Below are 24,715 nucleotides of genomic sequence, written 5' to 3'. Positions count from 1 at the left end.
CCATAAAAAAAATATATATGCAACATGTATATAACGTATTGTCCGAGAATTTTAAATTGTAGAAACAAATATGTAGCAATTAACATTTAATGTTTTTACAATGACACTCGTTCAAAAAAAAATGGGGCGGGTTTCACTTGCAAAGGGTGCGTTAGAGTACAATAATTGCTTAACGTACATTAGGTACACGGAATACGTTCAAGGTAAAAAAGCATAAAACGTTCAAGCCAAATTCCCACCTTAAAACGTTCAAAGGTTAAACCTCAAAACGTTCATGCTAAAAGCTTAAAACGTTCGGGTTTAAATCCTGATACATTCAAGGTTAAAACCCATAACTCAAAATTAATCAATTGAAGCTTCAAATTGATAATTAATTGAATCGATTTCAAAGATTAACTGATTAATTGGCTTCAATTTTAATTTTAATTCTTATCAAAAACTAAACAAAACATGTGAAACAACGGGAGCGGCGTTCGTGTTTATCCGACGAGTTTCCGGGCCCTCGTTGTCGACTTCAACGATGGTGAAGGAGGTGTGCTGATGCCGGCGAGTGGTGGTGGAGAGAGATTGAGGGAGAGGGACTAGCAAATGAGTGTAATTGTGATTTAGGGTTTCTGAAAATCAACATTGTGCAATGTCATGTACGTAATGTATGATAAAGGATTATTGTATTGGATCATTTATCTACAAAGTTAATAGACTGAATATATCTACAAACGTCTAGAACAAAATGTTTATTCAATGAGGGAGTAAATTATGTTTCTTTCAAACTAATTCTTGGATCAGTATTCAGACCGCCACTGAGGGCCCATCATTGTTCCCGGGAAGAAGACTTTTTCTAGTCATCCATTTATAGGTTTTTAGTCTAGGTAGCTTTGGGGTGTCCAGATATGAGCTAAGGTGACCCTTAAACTCGTTTTTGGTTAATTAAACACTCGAATAAAGCTAGATCTATCCAAACGGCTCATACGACATCATGGGGCTGCGTTTTCGGGTTCTACTATGTTGGTTCAGCTGAGATAAATCATTTCTTACCTGCGGTTGGTCTCGGATCGTCGAAAGGATTAGTATAGAGAGTGTTTGGCTTAAGTGTGTGTTTTTGAAGGTGTAGGTTATGGTGTAGAGATGGATGGAAATGGAAAGAATTAGAGTTTAAGGGGTATTTATACTCCCTTAAGCCCATTGAACTAAGACACATCTTTCCTTTTTGGTCCATATTGAATTCCATCTAATTAGCCTACTTAACCTTCCACCTTTATTATTTTATTTTTTTTACTAACTCAAGTAAACTTTTACATCATAATTAAATAACATATTAAATATTATTCTTAAAAAATTCGGGATGTTACATCTGGAGTTCTACAAGAACCACATCAAAGCTATACACATCACTCTTATTGGTTAGTTGACTGCTAATAATATATTCAGGATCCATATAACCTCCTGTCCCATAAACCACCATAAACACTTGGTCATGACCCAACGGAAGTGACTTTGAGGCACCAAAATCCATAACTTTTGCAGTGTAATTTTTCATCCAATAAAAACTTAGCCGACTTCACATCTCTATGTATGATGGTTGTTGTTGCGCCTGACTATCTGAGTGAAGATAAGCAAGTGCACCAGCCGATTCATATGCTATTCTTAAACGGTTATCCCATGAAAATCTTTTGGACTTGGTTTTATTATGATGAATGTAATGATTAAGATTGTAACTAGAAACAAATTCATAAACTAGAAATGGGACTTCATTTTCCAAACAGCATCCCAAAAGCTGCACAACGTTTCTGTGATTAATTTGTCCAAGAATTACAATTTCATTAATAAACGGCTCCACCTGTTCTTCATCCGATGTTTTGCACCTCTTGATTGCCACCACACAATCACCTGGTAGTACTCCCTTGTGCACAACACTGACAATGCCTTTTAGTTTATCTTCCAATAACAACGCGCCATTTTTTTGGAATATTTTTTCTCTAGCCGTAAGTTGCTTCCTCCACTTGGGCGTGAGGGACCTAAAATTCATACCTATATAGGGCCTCTTGGTCATGAGTGATCCAAAATCCATACCTGTATGAGGTATGAACACATTATCAGTTATGTACTAAGATTTAAAGAGTTGTGTAGCGTGAATATTGTTTAATAGAAAAATGCTAAAATCAGCCAAATTCAGTTAACTGCTGCTATATTAATATGTGCACTCATAAAAAACGATGGCAATAATTCTTGTGCCAGGTAGTATATAATCTGCTAATTCAGAAAGCTATATCTACACAGAAACCAGGAACATGAAATACCTGAGTTCCGGCTATTATCAGTGAACGAAAACTTATCAACCATTCTGCCAAACATTCTCTTGCCTGCAGCGTGCACCAAATTATAGATTCTCTCTTGTAAGTTAAGTACATATTCAAGACTAAGGACAGCATCACCCATGTTTGGATGGTTCTTTGGATTGTTTTCCAAACATCTTGTTGATCAATTCTTCATGTAAGCAATAGAAAACATGATAACTATTGAACCTATGAGCCTGTTACAGTAGTGAGAGTAGTAACCTCAGCAGAGAAGGGTGTAGACGACATGGTTGTCAGCTTGGTCGAGTTCCCTTTAGGAAGTATAATTAAGGATGGAGATTAAGATTCTTGAGAGGAACCCGGTTTAGGAGATAGAAAACAGACAAAATTATTATGTGTGTGTGATTAGGGTATGATGTTAATTTATTCTCTCTCTCTCTCTCTCTCTCTCTCTCTCTCTCTCTTTATATGTACACCCAAGGGGAAACCCTTTATTAGCTAGTAAAGGTAATATGGCGCATCAACAATTACCAAACTAATATATAATAACTTATAGTTAATATTTTGATCTATTATAATATAAGTGATTATAATGACCATATATATATATATATATATATATAATTATATATTTAATCTTACATTCTCCCACTTGGCATAGTAATTATTTATTATGAGTATTTGATAAGGCTGATCAGTAGTTAACACTCATTTTAGCTTAAACTTAAACCGGAGCAGAGAAATACAGTTACTGAATTGAACATCAGCTCAAGACCCCATAAACCATATTGTAGTCCATATTTAAAACTTAGGTAGTTATGGTCAAAATTTTCAAGTAAGCCCTTCAAAACATTTGATTTATATATTAATTTGTCTATATGTCATTATGCATACATAACATATTTAGAGACGTACAAAATCAAAACTGAGGAAATTTAAGATCTAGTCATTCATAGTACGATATGCAATTATACGTGGTCATTAGTAATCTCGTCTTAATTATTAAGCATTTACATAAGACTTATGAGTGATAGGCTTTTAGCTATCGGATCCTTAAGAATGTATTCAATACAAAAATTTAGATTTCTCAATTCGTTTATAAACGAATAATTAGTTTTATATCGAAATTTTAATGCAACACTTCTCGAACTATTACTGTTTGAGAAAATATGGTAACTGACTTTATCATATTAAATTTTCAATATATAATTTATATGGAGCTAATAAACTTATGATTCCACTGATAAATTTTCAACAACACCTATTGCTAATTGCGTTGTGATTAATCAACATATTATGTCATTATAACTTAGCTTGTTGTTTTTAGTTCATTATGACTCCTCCATGAGATAGATTTATCTGTTGACATAAGAATATATCCCGAAAATTACATTTTCTTATCTCTGAATACGACAAAGTTTAGATTAATCTACCGCTTAAAATTCTCACTTCTTCTTTTAAATTAGTTTTTCGTTTTCTTTAAAGATATCTTAATACTCTTTTAGATGCTTCACATTAATCTAGACATACCTAGTGTGTTACAGTTTGTGTAATATCTAACGAGTACAGACTTGAACTTATATAAGGCGTCTACTTAATGAAGCACTAGTAGGGTACCCGCTCGATGCGGCGTCGGCAGTTTGTAAAGCTGTAGTTGTTTGTGTTGGTTCATAATTCAACTCATTAGATATTGTATAATAGTATTTTAGTTAGTTTTGTTATTCATATGATATTTTACAAAACTTTATTATATAATTAATTTTACTGTTATTACAGTTTCTAGTTAGTGGTATCAATACGGTATATATCTTTTTCACAAGCGTTAAACATGTGAAATAAATAACAAAATTAACATTAAAATTATTGTCTACATCTAAAACTATTATGACAGTGCAATAAACTAAAACAAGAATAATAAATTTTAGTCATACTTCTCGCATATCCTAATGATCTAATCTTGATTTTCCAGCCACCATTCATCATTGGCGAACATGTTATCAAAAGATTCACAAGGAGGTTGTTGTTCAAGTTTCGTTGATACATTTGGTGTAGGTTCAGTTTCTTTTGTGTTAGCCTTTTGCATTGCTACATCTCCTATAGCAGGTTTTAATACTGAATAACTAATGTTTAGTCTCTTGTATATGTTTTATCAAAGTAATAATGTTATATGCATTCAATATACATACTTGACAAAGCTTCAAACTGTTGTTGCGTTTCGTCCATTACAGTTTCCTAATTTATGTAATACAAATATAAATATAACAAAATATATTTAGTAATTATAAAAACCAAAGAGAGTTTTGTTGCATATATAAAATATATAAAAATGGTCAATTCTGACTATATAAATAAAATTGAATTGACTAATTTACGAGTTCATATTAGCGAATACTAATAATTCAATATATGGATGTTATGAAACAAAATTAGTTATATATGTATATTTTACGGTTTTAGATTAGAAGGCGCCAACTAAATCACATAATATAATTCAAAGTAATTGTGCTCTTTTTGCACTTCTCACCGATAAAAGAATGATAAACTTTTAATCGGAGGGTTAATATATCTATACCATATACATACATACACACAAATATATATATATAAAACAACGAAGTAACAAAAAAAACATACAAAGTGAAAACAAACTAAAGTAAACAAAAATAAAACTGCTACTAACATACAAGAGTTCTAAATAAAGATGAAGATATGTCTGGCAATGAAAGTTGAACTTGATGGGAAAACCCGAAACATTTGAGACGGTTAAATACACTTTCCATTAGGGTTTGGGACGGTGTTGAGATTTATTTTAAAAATGTTAATGCCTTTGGGATGGGCATGGGATTAGTAATATGCCCGACTAACCAACCCAATTACCCCATAATATAGCCAAAATTACCCTACATATACCCGAGTAACCCGACATAGTTTTATTTTTTTATTTTTAAATGAATATTATATGTATACCTTGATATTATTATTATATCTAATAAAATACTACATCACTAAACTATTATAATCTCTCACTAAATTAATTTGATTAATCTCAATAATAGGAAATATATATTATTTAATTAATTTAGTTTCATAACACCAATATACGAATGTTTAGTTTTCTAGCTTTTTTTAAATTCAAATCACCTACCACCATCAAACAGGCTCAGACACTGAATGGACGACTAGTCGCACTTAATCGCTTTTTGGCAAACCATGCGGATAAGTCGTTTCCTTTCGTGTCAACATTGAGAAACTGCTTAAAGAAAACGCACTTCCGCTGGACACCAGAAGCGGAAGCAGCTTTTCAGGAGATTCGGTCACGCCTGATCGAACTCCCAACACTTACAGCACCACAAGCGGGAGAGGAGTTAATCCTATACCTTTCCGCAACAGATAGAGCAACCGGGGCAGTCCTGCTAATAGAACGAAAAGGCATCCAGATGCCAATCTATTATGTTAGCCGCATACTAACAGACGTAGAAACCCGGTACACTACCCTCGAAAAATTAGTCTTAGCACTTATACACGCTTCACGCAGGTTAAGACGATATTTCCAGGGCCACCCAATCACCATTCTCACCAACTTCAAACTCTCAAACGTTCTAGGCAAACCCGAATTATCGGGACGTCTAGCCAAATGGGCAATTGAATTGGGAGAATATGCAATTAAGTACAAGCCAAGACCAGCCATAAAAGGCCAGGTCCTGGCCGATTTTATTGCAGAAGTCCCCGCTTCGCGGGAAAAAGAGTGCCAGGAGGAGGCTCAACCCTCCCCAGCACAGGACATCAATGATGTCTGGCGACTCTACACTGATGGAGCCGCCAGTAACGAGGGTTCAGGCGCAGGGTTAAAATTAACCAACCCAGCAGGCCAAGAATATACTTACGCTATTCGGTTGGATTTTCCAAGTACGAATAACGAAGCCGAATATGAAGCATTCTTGGCCGGATTGAGAATTGCGCGTAAGATGGGAGTGAAAAACTTGGAAGCCCACGTGGATTCCATGCTGGTGGCCAACCAAATAAATGGGACGTACACGGCTGTGAACGACACAATGGCCCTGTACCTCGCTCAGGCAAAAACCCTTATGCGTGATTTTAATGATTGTAAAGTCATACATGTCAAGCGCAGCGAAAACAAATCTGCGGATGCGTTAAGCAAGCTTGCATCACTAGCCTTCACCCACTTGGGAAAGGACATCCGCATTGAACTCCTCGAAGCACCATCAGTCCCGCACAAGGAAATTTGTGTCATCCAAATCGGTACAGAAACGTGGATGACACCAATAATAAATTACCTTGCAGCAGGAACACTACCAGAGTCAAAAACACAGGCAAGAAAACTACGCTGTAAAGCACTGAATTATCAACTTGTCAATGACATCCTTTACAGACGTAACTTTCTTGGCCCACTCTTAAGATGCGTGGACAACCAAGATGCTGACTACCTCCTAAGGGAAGTACACGAAGGCATCTGTGGAGTACACGCAGGTCCCCGCGCTGTTGTAGCCAAGCTAAACAACGCGGGATACTTTTGGCCGGGGATGCATACGGATGCACTGGCATACATCAGAAAATGCAGGTCTTGCCAGCTTTACGCACCCAACACGCACCGCCCGAAGAATAAACTTGTTCCAGTCACTTCTTCATGGCCATTTCAGAAGTGGGCCATCGATGTGACAGGCCCATTTCCTACAGCAGCAGGAAATGTTCAGTTCCTAGTGGTAGCCATCGACTACTTCACCAAGTGGATAGAAGCAAAACCTTTAGCCCAAACAACCGCGAAACATATCAAAAAATTTATTTGGGAATTTATTATTTGTCGTTTTGGACTTCCACAGAATTTGGTGAGCGATAATGGCACCAACTTTGCTGACAAGAAGCTACAACAGTGGCTAAAAGAACTTCCAATCACCCACACCTTTACCTCAGTGGCACACCCACAAGGTAATGGTGAGGTGGAAAGAGCAAATAAGAGCATCGTCGAAGGCATCAAGAAGAGACTATCGGAACACAGATCCGGCTGGGTGGACGAGCTTCCGCACGTCCTTTGGGCAAATAGAACGCTGAAGAAGGCCAGTACGGGAGAAACCCCGTTCAGCCTCACTTATGGCACTGAAGCCATGGTCCCGGTCGAAATTGGTCTACCCTCACCAAGGGTCTTGAGTCAGCCAGAGGACAATGATGCGGAAAGACGGTTGGATCTTATGCTAACCGAGGAACGCAGAGACTTAGCCGCAGTGCGTGAAGAGAACTACAAACGACAAATGCAAAAGTACTACAACACGCGGGTAAAACTCTGCAACTTCAGTATAGGAGACTACATACTGCGTAACAACGAGGCTTCAAACCAAGAGCGCCCAGGAAAGCTGGCCCCGGTCTGGGAAGGGCCATACATTATCAAAGAAGTCCTGGGAAAAGGCGCATACCGGCTTGAAAGGCTCGATGGTACTCCCATCCCAAGAACATGGAATGGAGCTCAATTACGCAAATGTTATATGTAGATCAATTCCAAACTTGTAAAGAAAAGGCCTAGAGCCACTTCTAATGGAAATGATTCTCCTTTCACAATGTGTTGATAGCCTTACCTTTAACTTATGAACTTCCCATGTGCCGGTATTCACCGCATCAATGTGTGAAGAAGTAGTTGCGTGTGGAAGGCGGCAAAACCCGCATAAACAACGCTAAAAATAAGGAAAACCTACACGCAGGTCAGATGTAAGTAAAGTTTAGCCATCCTTGTAAGTGCAAGTGACGGTCTTACCCGCACAATCACGAACAAGGAAGCAAAACTTCAACCTATCATCTACCACGTTCAAAGGTTAACTTATATTAAAAAATAATAAGGAAAACCTACACGCAGGTCAGATGTAAGTAAAGTTTAGCCATCCTTGTAAGTGCAAGTGACGGTCTTACCCGCACAATCACGAACAAGGAAGCAAAACTTCAACTTATCTACCACGTCCAAAGGTTAACTTACACTAAAAAAGGATGAGGAAAACCTACACGCAGGTCAGATGTAACTAAAAGTTTAGACATCCTTGTAAGTGCAAGTGACGGTCTTACCCGCACAATCACGAACAAGGAAGCAAAACTTCAACCTATCATCTACCACGTTCAAAGGTTAACTTATTCTAAAACACTTGGAAAATTGCTAATTTAAATTATGCAAGTCATATAAAGCAAGGAATCCAATGAAAGAAGCGGTCTTAGCCGCACAAAGATTTATATTTCATAATTGTTCGTTACAAGAATGGCCGGGTAACTACCCGCCTACAAAGTAAATCTATACAAAGTCTATCCTAGCAGCGGGAAGGGATCTTCAGAATCAAGCTTCAGGACCACTTCCACTTGGACCCGCCCCATCAGTAGAGCGTGGCGGTTCAAGGAAAGCCTTGAGGATAGCAAGTCCATCATCAGCAGCAGCGACTTCCTTCACCTTCTCCACCACCGGATGCGGAAAGGCGGCATATTGGTTAACCGCTTGGTCATATGCAGCTTCGGTGTCCACATCGAACAAAGGGAAGTTGGAAGGCGGGAAGCCTCTCTCAACGAACCCTAGACCAAGCAGGAAGCCGGCCTTTTCCCCATCCTCATGAGAAGCGTTGAGGGCTGCGCTCATGGCATCATCGTAGGTAGTCTCTGAGAAGACCCGATGCACAACCTACAAAAAAAGATACAAGTGTCAAACACCTTTTCTATGAACAAAGGAAAGCGTGAAGACGTAAAGCTAAACATACCTGAGACAACGCTTCTCGAAGAAGCCATTCCTTGGCAACCAGAGCTTCTTTAAGGGCGGCTTGAGCTTGGGTGCAGGCGCGTTCGGCTTCGCTTTTGTTAAGGTTGGCAAGTAGCACTTCCTTTGCGGCAGCCTCTTCGACGCCCTTAAGCTTCCGCTCAGTATGGTCAAGCACGCCCCTCTGGTCCAAGATCTCCTGGAGCTTCTTGGCATCTTCCATCGCCAAGGCATCATGAGCACGTTGGAGAGCCTCTAATTTGGCCTTGAGCTCCTCGTTCTCCATGCGTAAAGGCTCAGCAACGGCTTCAGCCTTGGTGGCCCTCTCGGTCGCGTTCCTCGCAGTCTCCTTAGCTAGCCGAAGCTGTTCGTTAACAGCTTGGGCAGCCTTGGAGCGGGCCTCGAGTCGCGCTTAAACCTCAACCTCGAGGGCCTTGAAGGCCTTCTCCTTCTCCGCAGCAGCTGCGGCTAACTGTTGGTTCTCCTCCCGAAGAGCCCAAGCTTGAGATACTTCCTTGGCGCGAGCTGCTTTCAACTTGTCGTTTTCACGACAAAGCAGCTCGACGCGCGGCTGCATCCGGGCCTGGAGAACCCGAAGCTCATTGGTTAGCCTACCCTCCTGGTAGCTAGCCATGGCTTCCCCCAACGCACCATGGGGAGCAGCGTGGCGAGCCCATTCCACGCACTCCACAGGGGTACGAAGGGTTGTTCCTCGGCGGATGTTCCATCGCGGAACATACACTTCATTGGAATCCGACACTGCAAAAGAAACAAAGCAGTTAGGAAAAGATGAAGAAAAAAATATAAAAGCCAAAAGAACCCTACGCACCTGTAGGGTCGATCACAGGCCGATAGCCACCGAACCCCATCGCCTGAACCTAAGGGAAATCCATCCAAAAGGTCGGGCAGATGGGAAGGTGGCAAAGATTGGCGAGAAGCCCTGTGCGTACCTGATGGGCCGGCCGTCGTTGCCGGTGGCGGAGGCATAGTAGCGGCCGCCGTGGTCGCCGTCGGGGTCGCCGCCGCAGAATCTGCAGCAATCGTAGCCGCCGGCTCGGTGAAAGATGCTGTAAAAATCGCACTTACCACCGGCGGTGACGTCATCTCGGCTGGAACAGTCGGCTCAAAGGAGTGAGCAACTGATCCAGCGGAAGCAGGCGCAGGCGCCTGGGTCGTCGCCTCAGGTAGGCTGACCGAGCCTACCGTCATCGGCGGAGAGGTACTCCTCTGCGCTCCACCCTGGAATGCGTCAACATCCACGCCTGCACAAGAAGATAAGTGTCAATAAATTTATAAAATGAAATCTACAAAGATAAGAAGGATGTTTGTACTTACGGGTTTTCTTGAGCTTGAACGTACGGACGGGCGGGGACGAATCCGATGGAGCCGGTCTCTTGACGCCGGCCACCGTCGTCGCCATTGGTACTCCGGAGGTAGCAGTCGTAGCCTCCGGAACAGTGGTCTTCTCGCCACCGGGGTTCCCCGCCACCTCTTCATTATCTGACTCACTGTCAGATAGGACCACTGGATCGGCTGTGGAGGCCACCTTCTCCTTCCCTTTCCCGCCGGCAGCCCTCTTCTTCCGCACCAACGGAGGACCACCTGCGGATTCCTCAGAAGAAGACAGGATGTCAGGAATTCCAGCAGCGGGTACAGCATTGAGAGGGGGAGGATAGAATAACGCCTTACCTGGCCGCCGGTGGCTCAGGATCTCGTGGCCCAGCGGATAAACCTCCACAAACCGATCCGCTGTTTGTTCCAGGATGGGCAACTCATTCTCGTATAGAGCACGAGTACCCACCCGCACGGGACCGTCAGCTTCCCGCGGGTACAGGAGCGACTCCAAATTGTTCCCCTCTGAAAGAAAAGAAACAGTTAGAAGACAAACTCAAATCAGCAAAAAAGACAAGACATACCATAAGGAATAGAATTCAAACCGTATTCGAGAAGGATGGGAAACCGAGACGCCTCCTTCCATACCCGGCTCATCCCCAGCATTACCATCCCGGACTCCGGAAACCGGTAAACCGGAGATTGGACAAGAGATATCTTCGCGAACCATTCCGCCTCCTGGTAGCTGGAAGCGTGAAGGCTCGGAAGCGCTTGCCCCTTCTTAAACTTCATGGCAATGGGGATGGCGCGGGCAGAAATGTAGAAGAACTCCCGCTTCCACGATCGGAGACTGCGCTCGGTCGCGCAAATCTTCAAACCCTTGATCCGGGTTGTCAGGGTGTACCACCCCTGGATGCACCTCCAAGTATAGAAGGTCATCAGGCGGTCCACATAGGGCTCAATGCCCAGAATTCGGCACACCCACTCGAAGTGCCGAACCTTGGCAATCGCCATCGGATGCACCTCGGTCAGGTGCACACCGTGCCTCTCCAGGACACGGTACACAAACTTTGTCAATGGGAACCTAAGGTTCCCATAAACAAAGAATGCAGCATATACCCCGATCTTGCCACTGGGGGCATCGTACACAGTCTGATGAGGTTCAGGAAACTCAGGCTCAAGAGACTCAAGCATGAATTTCCTGACAACATACTGGTACAGATCGATAGGTAGAGCACACTGGCACTCGCCAGCAGTACTCCTATCGTCGGCTACAGCTTCAGCATCATGAGAAGACATATTGCAGAGGAAGAAGAAACGATTTCGGAGGAATGCTCAATTAAATAAGAGAGTATTCACCAGAAATCGCCTTAGAGATGAAGAGAAGAAGTGAAGATGTGAATTACAAAGGACCCTCTTCCCCTTTATATACTAATCGCAATTAATGCGATGAATTTAATGCGGAGGAGAGAGAAATCGAAGGTGCAATGAAACTATGACACGTGGCAAAAAGCAGGCTGGCAACAGCTGTTGACAGGACGCGTACCATTAATTTCGCGGCCACGCGCCCGAAAAATCGCGCCCACGCGCCTGAAAAAGCGTCTGGAATGACCATGTACTGTCACGTCACCATAACTTCCTGCACGTCCTGACACAGTCAGAAGAAACCGTCGCACGACGTTTCAGATGTTTGGACTGTTCCTATCTTTCCACCAACTCTTCGAATTTTGAAATTCAAAATTCAAAAAAGATTCAAAAGTAAGTGGGAAAACACCCTTACCTTGGCAAACAAATAACCGTAAGACGGATGCGGGTACAGTGTTAAGGCAAAACCCTTCACATACCTAGCACCCGCAGGGAATTGAAGCCAAGAATACCTTGGCAACCAAGTAACCATAAGCCGGGTGCGGGTACAGTGTTAAGGCAAAACCCTTCACAAACCTAGCACCTGCAGGGAATTGAAGCCAAGAATACCTTGGAAGTAAAGTAACCGTAAGACGAGCGCGGGTAGTGTTAAGGCATAACCCTTCACATACCTAGCGCCCCGCAGAAAATTGAAACCAAGAAGGATCTTCTGGGCAATGCTTGCGGATAGAGGAGTAACATCCCCGCATAACGGGAACGTCGAGAATTATATTGTTTGAAACTCCGTGATGGAATTGGTGGTCTTAGCATAATTGATCACTATGTTGAAAACCACCAGAACCCCATGGAGACTATATACAAGTAAGACTCAACGCTCCTGACTTGCGAGAAGGTTACATACCTACCCGCATCATACCCAAAGATCAAGCAAAAAAATCGGGAATTTTTGCAAGTGACATTAGGAAACCCGCGGGAAGAATCCCCACGGAGAACCTTAAAACTAAAAACCCTTTTCAAAACCCCTTGCCTAAAGTCCAAAAGTTCACCTCACTTTATTGAACATTCATGAGAAGAACATTGGACTGGGGGACTTGAAGAGGTAGGTCCCAGCAGAGCCCAGTTGGTCCCGCAAGACTCACCTTGAACAGGGACGTCTGCGCAAAGGCCATCTGCTCCCGCAGGACCCACCATGCTCAGAGAACCTTACGCGCAGTACGCAAGCTGTACACGCAGGGAAAGCCTCCCAATGGTGAAGTACCCCGCTTGTTCCCGCAGTTGCGGATACAAGCCATCAGGGAAGGCTACCCGCAGACAGCAGGGCTACACGCACAAGACAATAGATACTTCAGTAGTCACATGAAGGAATGAGCAAGGCGGGAACAATCCCGCCAAAGTGAGCCAGTCCGTATGATTCTGAAAGATCTTTTGTACTATACCTACCAAGGTATGGATAGGACAGACAATCTGACCAGAACAGCCCATGAGCCAATCACAGGGTGACAGCTCACCGACAACAGTACGAGGAGGAGCACCCTCTAGTACTGTTTGTCACTATTAGCCGCTGCCTACTCACCAACTCTTACTGAGGGGCGTGCGCAGCCTACAGTTGGTGGAATAGTGTTACTGTTAGCCATAACCTATTCACCAACCAGCATGGCCTGCGTATAATCCACAGTAGGTGGGACGTGCATAATCTACAGTTGGTGGAATAGTACAGCCGACTTTGTTACCGTTGGCCGTAACCTATCCACCAACCAGTATGGCCTGTGCACAGTCCACTGTTGGTAGAACAGGAATACTATTCAGCCGGCTGTACCTTCTAGGAAACCTACCTTCGGCTATAAATACTCCAACATCTTGGAATGGTAAGATCATCTGCTATCCTGTTATCTAGCAATCTCTTAATATACACTTATATTCAGAGCAATCTAGTCTGATTCTCACGCCGGAGGGTGGTCACAAGGAGGAACCCCCCCCCTTCTTAGTGACGAGCTTACGGTGTCTGTTTTGCAGGTCTCCTGAAGAACAACCTTCTCAGCTAGATCTCATCCGTGGGAAACATTACTTAACCCCCAGATTATCTATAATCTGCACCGGGTCACTTAGTGTTTCTTCAAACCTAAAAAGATAAATGTGTAATTTTATATACAATTGAATCGTACATCGAACTTTTTCCTTTTCCCCACATAACTCTCGTTCTATTCTCGATGGCTATGTAAAATTGTTCCAACTAAGAGCATGTTTGGGATTGAGTTTGAAAAATGTTTATTAGCTTTTCAAAAAGTCATTTTGAGAAGTCAGAATTTAGGGCTTTTGGAAAACTGTTTTTTAACCCTTTCAAAAAGCTAAAATAAGAAATTTTTTTGTGATAACATTTAAACTTATTGGCTTTTTGAAAACACCAATAAGCCAATAAGCATTTTTCAAACTCAATCCCAAACATGCCCTAAATAACCTCAACAAAGATCCGCCCCTGTTTGCACATCGAACATGTTCCAAACAAATCAGACCTCTTGGCCACCATTCAATCGCCGCCGCTCAAACACCTTTAACCATGGTGAAATCCCCAATTTGATTCCTTTGTAGGTATGATTTTATTTTAATTAATTGTCTAGATTGTTTTGATTTAGGGGTTAGATTGTAGAAATCGGCCCATGTTGGTTTTATGATAATGGGGTTACATTGTCAATGAATAAAGAAGTGTGATTAAATTCAGTAATTAGGGTTTGGTAGTGTATTTGTTACCATGGATATTGTAGATTCGAGATGATTGAAGGATTTTTATTGGATATTTACAATGCATATTCCATGAAAGGTCAAAATATTTCCCCCCTTTTCAATCCACCGTCCATTTAAGAAACCAAACCAAACGATTTGTGCGTTATTAATTTAGTGAAATTCAATAGCAAGTTATTTCTCGTAACCTCCTAGCATTTTCAAAGCCCTGGCCTACATTCATGGTAGCATTGGAGTGTGTCACAGGGACATCAAGCCTCAAAATTTACTGGTAGGCCTTTTGATATATGTACATTCTATAATTTTAACACAAGATATACCAGTGATGATTTAAAGCGCCATTTGTTTAATGTTTAGTTTACCGAAGAGTCTGTGTTTCTGGTTAACAGGTAAACCCACATACACATCAAGTCAAGCTATGTGATTTTGGAAGTGCTAAAGTTTTGGTTAGTATAAGTGTTTCTTAATTATCTACTTGTTTTATGCTTGATATGTGTTATACATTGTCTTACTTTATATTTGTCATTTTTTTAAGGTAAAAGGAGAGTCAAACAGTAATGGATACCAGCACCATCTTATCCTCACAATCATGTCTTACTTTTGTTGTCTTTTTGCGGATTTTTTTGAGAATAAACCTTTTAGTTTCGGTTGTATGGCGTCGTTTATTGCACTTATTCCAAAGTCGAAGGACCCAACCAGCCTAAATGACTTTCGCCCGATAAGTCTCATTGGGTGCATAAATAAGGTTGTTTCAAAAGTATTAGTTCGAAGACTAAAAAAAGTGATAGGTGGGTTAATATCGGAAGAGCAATCGGCTTTTATTACAAACCAAAATATATTGGACGGGCCTTTAATCATTAATGAAGCTTTTGCGTGGTTAAAGAAGTCGGGGAAGAGGGGTATGTTTTTCAAGGTGAACATTGAAAAGGCTTATGATTCGCTATGTTGGAGTTTTCTTGACTCGGTATTGGGCCAAATGAATTTTCCGAGTAGATGGAGAAAATGGGTGTCGGGTATCCTAGTGGCGAGCCGGGCATCGGTTCTTGTAAATGGATCTCCAACTAGGAAATTCCAATGTTATCGGGGTTTAAGACAAGGTGATCCGCTCTCCCCTTTTTTGTTTGTGATTGCGATGGAAGCGCTTACATGTTTGATGAAGAAAGCGTTGGAAAACGGGTTGTTTCGAGGTTTAAAATGTGGTTTAGGAGGGACGAATCTTTCACATTTGTTATATGCGGATGATGCTATCTTTATTGGTGAATGGGATATTATTAATGCAGTAAATCTTAACAGGTTATTGAGATGCTTTTTTCTTGTATCAGGTCTAAAAGTTAATCTTAATAAGTGTTGGTTATTTGGTTTGGAGGTTACAGATGGGGAGAAATCACGGGTAGCCAAGGTACTAAGGTGTAAAGTGGGGGTTTTCCCTTTTATTCATCTTTGGTTGCCGGTTGGTTTAAATACGAATAGAATTAAAGCATGGGATCCGGTGATAGAAGTATTTCGGACACGGCGGTCACTTTGGAAGACGAAGCAATTATCATTTGGTGGTCGGATAACGATGATCAAGTCTGTACTAAATTCTCTCCCAACTTATTATTTTTCTTTGTTTAAAGCCCCGGAAGGCGTATTAGATAAATTGGAAAAATTAAGGCGGGTATTGTTTTTTAGGGTCGGAAGAGAAAGCGAAGATTAATTGGGTCGCTTGGGAAAAATTGTGGCTCCTTTCGAGTTTGGGGGGTCTTGGTAGAGGTGCACAAACCGGTTTTTTTAAAACAACCGGTTCGGTTATTAACCGGACAAGTTTTTTTTTGCCCGGAAAAAAACCGGTTCGGTTAATAACCGGACCGGTTAATAACCGGTTTTTTGCTGTCAAAACCCTAACCGGTCTAACCGGTTAGGACCGGTTTAGAAACCGGTTAGAACCGGTTAATAAACTGGTTTTTTTTATTAACCGGTTTTTTTTTTTTTTTTAAATTTCGCGGTTTCAAATACGAATATTTGTTTTTTATATTTTGTACTTAATGAAGACCATTATTTTTTCACAGTATAAACAAACCGGTAACTACAAGGCAAAACGGTAACTACAAGGCAAAACGGACTGACCGAAGCCATTCTTTGCTTTCGTTGTTAGGGTTCTTTGCTTGGAAGATGAGTATGAGTGTGTGTTGGTGAATGTGTTTTCAACAAACCAAAGATTAAAAACACATAACTTTCATTTATAGTTTTTACATTAAAAATACAAACATTAAATCGTTATCGCATATTCGTAACTCAAAAATACAAACATTAAATCATTAACACTGAAGAAATATCTGCCAAGAACTGTTGTTCATGATTTAACTCAAAAATACAAACATTAAATCGTGAACTAGCAGATGCTCCTGTTGTTCCCAATCGCAATTTGTTCATGATTTGCCTCCATGTTTGCTGTTTCTTTAACTAAATTAGAAAAATCCAAATCAACAAGTAAATAAGAGCACATATTAGGAAAAAGAATGCTTAGACACGATTACATGAACAACTTGCTGTTTCTTACTCATGATTTGCCTCCATGTTTGCTGTTTCTTTAACTAATTTTCTTCGCTACCCGATCCCGAGCTATTTCTTAGGTAATCGTCGTACGCGGCTTCTTCATCGGTCATTGGTTGAGCGTGTCCTTCATTGACCTCGTCTTCATACAAGCCCGCTTCATACTCCATTTCCCCCTCGAGTGAGCGTTGATGTTGTGCCCTATCTAAAGAGTCCAAGTAATCCTTGTAGCAAATCGACATCTCTATAGCTGGTGCAGTGAGTCGAGTCCTTCTAATCGATATAACCCTGCCAGAAACAGAAAAAGCAGACTCTGAAGCTACCGTGGAAGCTTGGACCGTTAGTAAATCTTTGGCCATGGCGGCGAGGATCGGAAACTCATCCTCCTTACCTCTCCACCAAGCCAGCAAATCAAGACTTCTAAATTCATCCGGAGTCATGTGTTTCACAAAGTTGGTACCACCATACCTTCCAAGTTCACTGCTTGGGGTGTTTACCTTTTGACGTTTACCGGCGTCTTCCCAAATCATGTAGTACATCTCCATTTCAAGGTCGGTTTGGGATTGGGATTGGGCAACAGCTCTTAACGAGTCATGAATTTGGGAAGACTAAGGTAGACATCATACATGTTTAACAAGGTGGTGTTGAAAGCATTTTTTAAAGTTTGGCTATAATAGGGGTTTTGATCGTCGTTTAACCCTATCTCATCACAAATTTTTTCTATTAAAGTTTCAACACCACCAACATTGATGCAAGGGTTTAACGCAGCAGCACATGTCAAAACAGCGGGTAGTTCTTGAAAATATTTTCTAAATTTTTCTTTCATTTTTACACCCATATCAAAATAAGGTGCACCCCTACAATGAAGTTCACTCAACTTTGTGCACATGACAGCAATTTTTGGTAAAGCAATGGGGCTTGTTGGATAGTAAACCCCGGATAAACTAGTTGTGCAAGATTTAAAAATTTGAAGGACCTCCGTAACGATCTCAATCAATAACCAGTTTCTAGGATCGTACGGTGCACATTTACCCCTACTTGACAAAATTTGATGAAACGCAATTAATGATTCTTTTTGTTGGATGGCTTTCTCAAACATATTACAAGTCGAGTTCCATCTTGTTGGACAATCCCAATTTGGCCCCAACCATTGACAATTAGCTTCTACACAAAATTTTTTGTATCTTGAAAATGTTTTATTGTTGCTAAAAACATCTCGTAACATTCTTTTAAAATTGTTTCTTTGCGTTTCGATCACGTTTAACCCATCTTGCACGGCCAAGTTGATAATATGTGCAATGCATCGGCTATGAAAAAACGCTCCATCACAAATAGGTTTATACTTTAATTTTAAATGGCCAACCGCGGCCGTATTGTTGGACGCGTTATCAAACGAAATTGAAAAGATTTTATGTTCAATCTTGTATTGTCGAATGACTTTATCCAAGATTTGAAAAATATTTCTACCCGTGTGCAGGTAATCAAACAATTGAAACGCAACGGTTCGTTTCATCATTTGCCACGACTCGGGGTCAACCCAATGAGCCGTCACACAAATGTATGAGTCGGGCGAACCATGAGGTACCGACCACACATCCGTTGTTAAGTTTACACCAGTTTGTAAGTTTGAAAAGTATGAAATTAGTTCGGATTTAGCGTTTTTCCATGCTTTAAGACAATCTCTTCTAAGGGTCGAACGACTTACGTGTTGGTAGCGTGGTTGAACATAGTTTTGCATCATCTCCGTGAATTGAGGGTTGTCGAAGTGGTTGAAAGGAAGTGTTTGTTGAATCACAAAGTTTGAAAACTGTTGACGTACCGCTTCAACGTCGTACGTAAACACCGCTCCTTGATTCGTCATCTCCGGCTGCGAACTACTTCCCGATTCGTCCTTCAAGGCCTTGCAAAAGGGCCTTTGTACATGCGCTTTTAAAGTGGAGTTTGCATCTTTGCCATAAAATTTCAAACAATGTTTGCATCGAGCTTTTTGGCTACCGTTAGACATTTCGCATAGGTCGAAATGTTGCCAAACATCATGGTTTCGTTTCGTGGGGATGACCCGAACGACCGTTTCTCCCGTGTTCGAGGCACCCATGTTGACGGATGAAGCAGCACTTTGGGAGGCCATGATAATCGACTACGAAATAAGAGTGGTATACTCGAGTATGAAATAAACGACTACGAAATAAGAGCGTATGGAGTGGTAATGTGGTATAATTGAGCGTGAGATAACAAAATAATCGCGTATGAAATAAACGTTTAGAGCGTTTGGAGTTGTATAATCGAGTGTGATCTAACCAATACCCAACCTAAACTATATATAGATGTTTGTGGGGGTAAAATGGTAAAAAAAAAAAACGGTCCAAAAACAAAAAAAACGGGCATATAGCCGTTATAAACCGGTTTTATATAAACCGGTTAACCGGTTTTTCCATAACCGGTTAATAAAAAAACCGGTTTTTCCATTAACCGGTTCGTTAACCGGTTTTGGATCTAGAACTTGTAACCGAAAGACGAACCGGCGGTTTCTAAACCGGTCAAACCGGTTTTTAAAAAACCGGTTTTCGTAAAAACCGGTTTCCGGTTTAAACCGGTAAACCGGTTCCCCAACCGGTTTTTTTGGCCATCTCTAGGTCTTGGTTTTCGCCGGTTACGGGACGTTAATACCTCCCTACTTGCTAAATGGTGGTGGCGGTTCAGAAATGAGAAAGGAAGTTTATGGTGGAGGGTGGTGTGGGCTACTCATCACTCGTCTAGGTCGTGGTCTCCTTTCCCGGCGAAACTGTCCTCACCGTGTCCTTGGAATCAAATAGTAAAGATAAAGTCAAGCCTAGATAAGGTTGGGGTCGATTTGAATGGTGGGTTTAATAATATTGTTAAAAATTGTTGGTGCATGATGTCAGTAGTTCAGTATCTAGTGTCTGTAATCGTGTTAGTTTGTTTTATTTTGGTTTGAATAGGTTGTCTCACAAGTTCGCCTAATATAAGCGAACTTGTGGACAAGCGAAGTTATTGACAACTTCGCCTAGTCTGTTAGGCGAAGTTGTCGATAACTATATATGTTTGGCTTACGGGTTGTTTAGAAGTAGTTTTTCCAGTACGTGTAATTGTGATTGAACATCACGTGTTAAGTGTTGCAATACAATGTGTCTTTTGAGTATTGTAACGTGTTCGTGTTCGGTATTAACGTAGTTTACATCTTACGCTCGTATCGTCTTATGTAGGGATTCCGCACCTACGTACTACGAGATACTTCCGTGTAGATCCGGCTGGGAACCTACAATTGGTATCAGAGCATTTGCTCGTGATTGTGTGGTTCGGGATTATCATACGAGTGTAGAAATCATTCCGTTCGACTATTCACGGGACGAGTTTACGTTGAAATACCGAGTTTTTGTGTCATACCCTTCTCCCACTATCAAATATAACCCATTACACCTTGGCATACCTCGCAATACGTCAAATTAAAACCTGCAAAAACCTTGTGTTCATCAGGCGAAGTTGCCGTCACTGTTCGTAGGGTTTGGGCGAAGATATAAGTTTAAGCGAAGTTATCATTAACTTCGCTTTTCTCACAAGTTCGCTTGAATTAAGCGAGGTTGTCATTAAGCGAAATTAACATCAGGCGAAGTTAAGAAGCAAGCGAAGTTAGGTTTAGCGAAGTTGAGTATAAGCGAAGTTAAGCTTAAGCGAAGTTAAGCATAACTTCGCCTACTAGGCACTGTTCAAAATAATAAAAAATTATTTTATACTTTCCTCGTGTTTTGAGTTGTATTTCTTTCAACGATGACTTCGATAAACATCACGGAACTAGTGAAAATGGAAGTTGAAGCCAGTTCAGCAACTAAGGCTCCGAAAATGCTTAAGGGTACCGATTTCGTTGCGTGGAAAGATCGGTTTGAACAGTACGTTAAATATCAAGATGCTAAGATGTGGGTGTGCATTCAAGATGGATACATTCCACCAACGGCCTTGTTTGAGGGTCGTGAAAAAATTAAGAAGTATAATAAGATGGAAGAGGAAGAGAGGAAAATGTATGAGGCAGAGAGTAAAGCTCATGCAGCAATCACCATGGCACTTCCACAAGAAATTCTTCACACCTTCAGGAAATACAAAACTGCTAGAGAGCTATGGGAAGCTCTAGAAAATCGATATGAAGGTAATGTGGGGATACGTGCCTCCAAGATTAAGCTACTAAAAACCCAATTCTCGGTGTTCAAATATTTGAAAAATGAATCACTTGATGATATCATCACAAGATATTATCTCCTGATGACCGAGCTTAGAAATTACTCAATTGAATATAAAGAAGAAGAGATTGTAGAAAAACTTCTTGATGCTCTTCCACCGAAGTGGGAAATGTACACGGTTTTTATGAGAGAAGATAAAGAGTTTGCCGATATTGATTTGGAAACAGCAGTCAATAAATTACGAACTTTTGAACTTAATATGGTTCGGAAAGAGACACCAACTGATCAGGTTCAGGATCCGGGAATGTACGGTGCAAAAGTTAGTTCAAGTTCGAGTTCAAGGTCAGAATCATCTGCTTACTACACAAAGGGAGACTCAAGCTCAAACTCAACTTAAGATAGAATAGTTTCCGGTACGAAATGAAATTCATAGGATATATTTATAAGTAATTCAAAGGATAACTATAAAGATTTTCTAGGATTATTAAAGATATTTCTTAAAAAGAGGTGGTATTAGTTTTGAAAAGAGAAGAAGGCCACCGCTTATCCAATTCATTGCCAATTGCAGCAGCAGACTCAAACCGATCGTTTTGAGTGAAGGCCAATATCAACATGGATGGTGATGTATGTTTCGTAGCTGGAGGAAGTAATTCTTCAAAACCTCAAGCCACAACTGGTAGTTTTTCCTCAAATGTTCCGACCAACAACTACTCTCAGATGCCCATGAGTGTTAAATCAGCTGAACAGCAGTTTGCTCTCTATGCATCTTTCATTGCTTCTTACGAAAACTATATCAAAGGTAAAATACCCTGCAACTTTAGATGAAGACTATGATCAGATCGATGCTGATGATCTGGAAGAGATGGATCTGCAGTGGAAGATGGCGATGATAGTAAGAAGAGTTAAAAGGTTTATGAAGAAAACAGTAACTGATCAGTTTGTTAGTTTGGACGCTCAATTTAAAACGTTAAAAGAAGATCATCATTACACTAAAACTAGAGAAAACAGTTACTCCATAAAAATAAAAGCTAGTGAAAAAGATATCAGAAGTCTTAAAGCCAGTCTAGCTGAAAAAATACCAAACTAATTGCTGAAAGGGATAAACAGATAGCTGATTACCAGGTAAAAGTGGTGGAATTAAACAGAAAAATTGAACAATTTAGAAATTCCTCAGCAATGCTTGATCACATCGTAAGTGTTCAACGTTCCCCAGTTAACAAAGGGGGAATTGGATTTTCTGAAGTTCCACCACCATATAACCATAACTATACGTATGATCCTAGTAATCAGAAATCTGTTAATGTTGAGATTAGTCAGACAGTTCCTGTCAAAGTTTCGATTATAGAACCTGAAGTTAGTAAAAACGAAACGAGTAAGCATGTTTCGAATGTTAAGATTTCTGTCCCTAGTTCTGTCTCATCAAATTCGGACAAGACATCCAAGTCTAGTGAGATAAAAGAAGAGGTAGTGTTACTAAAACGTGGGGAGGAATATAAGCCAACTGAAAAGAACTCTCCCCTAAACCCGTTTGTCCCACCATATGTTAGACAAACGAGTAGTAATGCAATATCAACATCTGAAACAACTGTTGAGACGAAAGTTGAACACAGGAGTTGTTTCAGATGCAATCAAATAGGACACCTGATTGCTAATTGCCCTCTAAATCAGAGATTCAGAGGTATGAGGCCTCCGAAAACTGAGAATAAATCGAATGATAATTGCTATACTAGTAGGAATGCAAACTCATCAAAGTTCAGACATTGGACTAATCCAAGATTTCAAAGAAATCGATCTCAGTTTTTCCTTGTTAACAACCAAACCACAAGTTATAATTCTTTTAATTCACGAAGGTTTGGGTGGCCTCATAGTCAATCCTCGAGAAGGTATCCTTTCAGAACTTACAGAAGTCATTATCAAACTGACTTTGGACAATCATAGTACGGGATGTTGTTTAACAGATTTAATCGACCCAAGACCAGTAGGTCTTGGGTCCCCAGATTTTAATCCTTTTCTTTAATCGTGCAGGAACAGTTGAACAGGGCTGTAAACAATCTGTGGGTTGTGGATAGCGGCTGTTCCCGGCACATGACTGGTAACAAGGATTTGTTACATGAATGGAAACCTGTTCAAGGAGGAAGAGTAAGTTTCGCTGGAGAGAGCGGTGGTAGGATCACTCGTATTGGAACTATGAAAAATGGTAAAATGAAGTTAGAGAAGGTGAATTTTGTTGAGGAGTTGAAGCATAATTTGTTGAGTGTGTCTCAGATTTGTGACAAAGAGTACACTGTTCACTTTACCAAAAATGAAGCGATTGTTTTGTATCCTGGTTTCAAGATACCAGAGGCATGGGTGGTGATGAAAGCTCCAAGAGAAAAGAACACATACGTCATGGATATGAGGTCAACTGAGATGACAACAGAAGAGTCATGTCTTCTGTCAAAGGCAACTGAATCTGAGTCCGAGTTATGGCATCGAAGAATGGGACATATACATCTCCGTAAAATGATTATATTGTCAAGAATGGGCTAGTGCTTGGTGTTCCCTTGAAGAATTTCAACTTTGAATATCAATGCTTATCGTGCAAGAAGGGAAAACAACACAAGAAACCTCATCACTCCAAGAAGGTTAACTCAATTGTCAGTACACTAGACCTACTTCACATGGATCTCTTCGGTTCCGTGAATGTAAAGAGTCTAGGAGGAACGTCATACTGCTTGGTAGTAACCGATGATTACTCTCGATACTCATGGGTGTATTTTCTGAAGGCAAAGGATGAGACGGTTCAGTTGGTAATTAACCTGATTACCAAGGTTGAAAACATTGTTGGGAGAAAGGTTAAGTACATCAGGAGTGATAATGGTACAGAGTTCAAGAACTACCAGATGGAGTTGTTCTGTTTACAGAAAGGGATAGACCATCAATACAGTGCCCCGTATACTCCGAAACAAAATGGGGTGGCTGAGAGGAAGAACAGGACGTTAATTGAAGGAGCCAGAACCATGCTGGCTGATGCTAAACTTACGGTGGTGTTCTGGGCTGAAGCTGTTGCCACAGCCTGTTATATCCTTAATCGTGTTTTAACTGTTAAAAGATTGAATAAAACTTGTTATGAACTTATGCATGGTCAAAAGCCAAACTTGAATGGTCTCGAACCATTCGGGTCCCCATGTACGATATTAAAGACAAACTCTAAATTTGGTGAGAAAGCCGACGAAGGTATTTTAGTCGGATATGTTGTTGGGACACCCAACAGAAGAGTCTTTAATTTATCGAACATCAAGGTTGAAGTGGTATGTAACACCGACATCACGAGTTACAAACCACCAATGCCCAGCACGGGACCCGCTGAAGCTTTTGACTATGATAAACTGTTCAAATCCTTTAATATGCCTTACTTGGATATTGCAGAAGTTGATGAGAAAATTGCTTCACAGATTCTGTATGATGAGGAAGAAAATATTGTGCAACGTCCGCGATACGATGAATGTCATCCTTCCTCGTCAAGAACCGCTGATATTCCTGCTGCCTCTACT

At 40.9% G+C, this 24,715-nt stretch overlaps 1 long non-coding RNA gene and 1 pseudogene across 1 annotated transcript; one reads left to right on the top strand and one right to left on the bottom strand.

Annotated features, from left to right (window-relative positions):
• Positions 1 to 1,345: 1,345 nt before the first annotated feature.
• On the bottom strand, positions 1,346 to 2,436 carry LOC143588709 (putative wall-associated receptor kinase-like 16 pseudogene; annotated as a pseudogene).
• A 12,220-nt stretch (positions 2,437 to 14,656) lies between these two features.
• On the top strand, positions 14,657 to 15,014 carry LOC143588541 (uncharacterized). The gene is made up of 3 exons (XR_013145123.1): positions 14,657 to 14,731; positions 14,850 to 14,906; positions 14,996 to 15,014. It is a non-coding gene; the product is annotated as an uncharacterized LOC143588541 (long non-coding RNA).
• The last annotated feature ends 9,701 nt before the right edge of the window (positions 15,015 to 24,715 follow it).

Source organism: Bidens hawaiensis, unplaced genomic scaffold (genome assembly GCF_021521415.1).
Source record: "Bidens hawaiensis isolate Kalapana, Puna unplaced genomic scaffold, B.hawaiensis_p1.1 tig00001576_1, whole genome shotgun sequence".
Taxonomy (NCBI): domain Eukaryota; kingdom Viridiplantae; phylum Streptophyta; class Magnoliopsida; order Asterales; family Asteraceae; genus Bidens; species Bidens hawaiensis.
This window is presented reverse-complemented; position numbering and strand designations above follow the sequence as displayed.